Below are 5,160 nucleotides of genomic sequence, written 5' to 3'. Positions count from 1 at the left end.
CGGACACTCTTAAGGGGATGGTATGTTAGTTGTGAACCGTAGGATCAATAGGAATGGGATTTAATTGAGTCGAAATGGGGCTGTTTTGTTAAGGGTGGGGACCGAGCTGGATTAAAAGGGGTTTGGGCTGGGGCGAGATTGTGATCAATTGGGTCAACTGAAGTGCTTGGCCCAATACAAATAACAGCCTTGTTTTTTCCTCTCTTTGATTCTTTCTTTTTCTTTGCTTTTAAATTCTAATTAATTTAATTAAAACTCTAAATCAAATCCTAATTCAAACCAAATTTGCAGAATTAAATCTAATTATTAATTTTCTAACAACTAATTAATTTGTTCAAATTTAACAAATGCAAGTAAAATTACTAAAATATTTTGTTTGATCAGTAAGATCAGCTAAAACGTCCTCCTCAGGGATGACAACTGAGCCTTGGGATAGATCTGAATTCAAAAAAGGAAAAAGGGTAAATCAGCTTTCTTGCACGAAGGGGAAAAACGAGATGAGTTTAACCTACCATGATTTTTGACCTTCCACCCATATTTAAGATCTAGTTCCATCCGCGTACGGGTCTCGGGCATAGTAACATCCAAAATCTTTTGGACCCACTGGTCCAAGCCTTCAACCCGCGGTGGAACCCACCGAGTTGCTTAAACAAGTAAAAGAAAAGGAATCAGTAACAACATAGGGTGATCTTTAATTAGAAGAATAGACAAACGATGAACTTACGAATACGGTTCCACAACTCGAGGAAGGATGAAGTCGTGGCCGGAATGGTGTCTTTGGTGGATTCCATCCATCCACGATCGTTGCCATCATCCATGCTGGCAAGCAGAGCATGGTGGCCAAGTTTGCTGAAATTTATCATTCCCCCGCGAAAAATCTTGGGGGAATAAAGGTTCATTAATCGAGCTAGGGTTAGGTCCTCTCCCGTCTCCTGGCACAAACGCCAAAGACAAGCGACTGTCCTCCACAATAACGGAATCAAGCTCCCCGCTCAAAGAGAATGGCCCCGAAGTGAAAGGATACGTATAAAAATATATGTGAAGCACTTCTTGGGTAGGCTTATCCGCTTCGCCAGACCAGGAGCGATAATGTCTAAATCTTGGCAATGGCAGTCTTCCTTCGTAGCAGGAATGCTGGAAAGACGGATGGAAGTAGGGTACACTGATAAGTAGGGATTTTGACCACTTATTTGCACCCTTTTACTTTCGTTTTAGCCCAAAAATGCTTAAAGGTATTCCCGAGAACTGATAAAATGTGTTTACTTGCAGGATTATTGAAAAATAAGTCAAAGAGATGAAAATCAACTCAAGAAGGAGTAATTTTGGACAAAGACTAAAACAAAGCAAAAAAGAGCAAAGTGCCGACCGCACAATATTATGTGCGGCCGAACACTATGAAGAATCCTTTGTCAAATTTGCTATGCAAAGTGCGGACTGCACAATTATAGTGCGGCCGCAGAAGATGAGGTTCAGAGAGATATGATTTTGGTCCACAAAGAAGTGTGGACCGCACTATTATTTTGCGCCCGCAGAGTCAAAAGTGCGGCCGCACTCAGAAATGTGCGGTCCGCAAAAGCCTTCCATGTCAGAGCTCAAACTCAAGAGTGCGGCCGCACTCATAATTATGCGGTCCATAGAATCTGAAGAAGTGCGGCCGCAATCCAGAATTGTGCGGTCACAGAAGTCCATCCTGTCAAGCCAACACCAAAGTGCGGACCGCACACAGAATTGTGCGGCCGCAGAACCTCCGCCTAAGGGCAATTTTGTCCGATAATTTCAGTTGTGTATAAATAGTCCTTTTTGTCAAAATTAGGTTAAGTTGGAACATCAGAAAGTAGATAGCCGTTTTTCCTTTACTGTTTTGGGAAACTTTGTGAAAGTTTATCATTTTAACATTGATCTTTCTTCCCATTATAATTTATTATGAGTTTAATTTTATCTTTTTCTTTTGTTTCTTCTGTTTTCTCTATGAGTAGCTAAATTTCTAGCTAGGGTTGTGACCCAACCCTAGTGTGGGTACCTAATGGGTATTTAATTTAGGGCTTGTTTGTGGTTGGGTTAGTGATTTAGCCTAGTTCTTGCTTGAATTTAAGAATTAATGATTGCAAACATTGATTCATGCCTAATTGACTTAGTCTCTACTTGAGAAAGAGAGACTAAGTCTAGGAAAACTTGGCTAACAAGGAATTGGGGTGAACTTAAGAAATTGATAGCCCCAATCAAAGGGTTGAATCTAGAGATAGTAAGACCCGACTTGAGCATTTATCACCTGTTTTGAGCAATACCCATTTGGACTTGAGAAAGACAAATTGGGCAAAATCACTCTAACTACCGAGAGATATTGAGTGGGTAATTGCATGTGATTGCTATATTATGACCCCGACCAATCAAACTTGCGCTAGAACCTACAACCCGTTAGGTAACAACCTAGGTGGAAGTCACGACCATGGATCTTTTATAAACTTGAAAAACAACAACACCAAAAATATCGTTCTCTAGCTTTTCATTTGCAAACATTAGCATAAACATTAAAAATAGAAAGAAACAACCAAACATGTGGAAGTGCATTTTGGGCACATCGTACACTTAGTCTGGATATATACCTAATCCAATATAAGCTCTCTGTGGAATCGACCCCGACTCACGTTGGGTGATTATAATTGCATCGACCGCTTCACAATCCCAACCAGTGGTGTGAATTTGGGCGACATCAATTTTTGGCGCCGTTGCTGGGGAGCTAAAAACGGATTTAGCTATATATTTGGTTTTGTGTGTATTTGTCTTCTTTTCCTTCCTGTTACTAACCTTTTCGTGAAACAATTATAGGTGATACAATGGCTCTCAATAGCAATGATCCTCTTGGAAACGTGCCATTAGGGGATGACGGGGATGATGACCAAGTTGTGAGGTTCCTCTTGAACCTCAAGGGAATAGACGAGGCCGGCCGCCTCAAGTCAACGTTCCCGCTCCTCCCCCACCTCGTCCAAGAGCGGCGGCACACCGGGTGTTGCCAAATGAAGGCTACACAAGTGCTATAGTCTCGCCCCACATTAGGGCGGGAAACTTTCAAATCACAAATGTCATGCTTACACTATTGGAACAACGGGGATTCTTCATCGGGGCTCCGAGTCAAAATGCATAGAAGCACTTGAAAGAGTTTGTTGACACTTGCTGGGGGAGTAAACAAACCAACGTCTCCAAGGATGCTTTGCGATTGAGGCTATTCCCTTTGTCTCTACGGGGGAAGGCTTTGGATTGGTTAGAGAGGTTGCCAAATCATTCTATCCATACATGGGATGAATTGGCCGAGAAATTCATTTCCATGTTCTTTTCTCCAGGGCATATGGCAATTATTAGGGATGAGATTCTAGCTTTCAAACAAGAACCTAATGAGACTTTGCATGAGATATGGGAAAGGTACCATACTATGGTGAAAGAGTGCCCGAACAATGACATGACAGAGGCTATGATTCAACAAACTTTTTATAGGGGGATCAATACTACCAATCAATGTGTGGTCAACCAACTTGCCAATGAAAATTTCATGACAACGCCGTATGCGGAAGCTTGTGAGATTCTTGATGAGATGGCGGATACTTCATCGGCATGGAAAAGTAGAGCAAACGTTCCTCAAGACGATCCAAATGTGATTCACTTGCATAAGGAATTATATGATCATGGGCAAGAAATTGCCGAGTTGACCACCACAATGAATCAACTAGCCAAAGCTCAACTTCAACAAGTGCAAGGTCCCAAGAAAGCAAATACAATGGAAGGAGTTAGTATGATGGTAAACAAGAGAAGGCAAAAGGTTCAACAAGTGCAAAACCGGGTTGAAAATTATGAGCAAGATGATAGTGAAAATCAAGGAAATTGGAATTCAAGCAATCAAGGCGGTTGAAACAATCAAAACAATCAAGGGAATTGGAACAATCAAGGAAATCAAGGAAATTGGAATGGTCAAAATAACCAAAGCAATTGGAGTGGCAATAATCAAGGCTATTGGGGAGGTAACAGCCAAGGAGGATGGAACAACAACAACCGGGGGTCGGGTTTTCAAAGGCCTCCGATGTTTCAACAATTGAGCAATCCACCTCCGTATCCTTCCCAAGGTCCGAGTTCTTCCAACAATGAGATGGGCCGAATATAGAACATGTTCAAATAAATGATGGAGAAGAACGCCGACTCCGATGCTCAACTAGCATCTCACAACACTTCAATTCGCAATTTGGAAGTTCAATTGGGACAAATATCGCAAGCTCTGAACACTCGTCCTAAGGGGGCACTACCAAGTGATACGGTGGTTAACCCAAATGATGGGAACAATACGGGACATTCCATGATCGTGACTACAAGGAGTGGAAAAGGTGGGGATGCAACCACCTCAAGTCAAAATAAAATTGTGTATGAGGAACAACTGGTACAAGAAGATGAGATTCCAAGCAATGAAGTGCAAGCAAATGATGAGGTGAGAATCGATATTAAAGACAATGTGGAGGAGACTCAAGACGAAGTGAACCCGTCTAGGAAGCACATAGTTGACATACCGGAACCTGTAGTGCCAAAGGCTAAGGCACCAATGCCCAGGCCTCCTCCTCCATATCCTCAAAGGCTTGCCAAGAAAAATGGTGAGAACCAATTTAAAAAGTTCATTGACATAATGAAGAGTTTGTCTATTAATATGCTGTTGGTCGGGATATGCAAAGTTCAAGAAGGATATGGTGACCAAGAAGAGGTTGATGAATTGTGAGACTGTAAAGATGACACATCAAGTGAGTGCAATTGTGCACTCAATGGCTCCTAAATTGGAAGATCCGGGCGCGTTCACAATCCCATGTACATTGGAAGTACCAACTTTGCCAAAGCTTTATGTGATCTTGGAGAGAGTATCAACTTGATGCCCTATTCGGTTTTCAAAACTTTAGGAATTGGGAAACCAGGACCCACATCCATGAGGTTGCAAATGGTGGATCATACAATGAAGAGACCTTTGGGTATTATTGATGATATGTTGGTTCGTGTTGACAAGTTCATCCTCCTGGCGGACTTTGTAATTTTTGATTGTGAAGTGGACTATGAGGTGCCTATTATTTTGGGTAGACCTTTCCTTGCTAAAGGGAAGGCTCTTGTTGATGTGGAAGCCGGTGAGCTCGCTTTACG

The sequence above is a fragment of the Nicotiana attenuata genome, unplaced genomic scaffold, assembly GCF_001879085.1.
Source record: "Nicotiana attenuata strain UT unplaced genomic scaffold, NIATTr2, whole genome shotgun sequence".
NCBI classification, from domain to species: domain Eukaryota; kingdom Viridiplantae; phylum Streptophyta; class Magnoliopsida; order Solanales; family Solanaceae; genus Nicotiana; species Nicotiana attenuata.
This window is presented reverse-complemented; position numbering follows the sequence as displayed.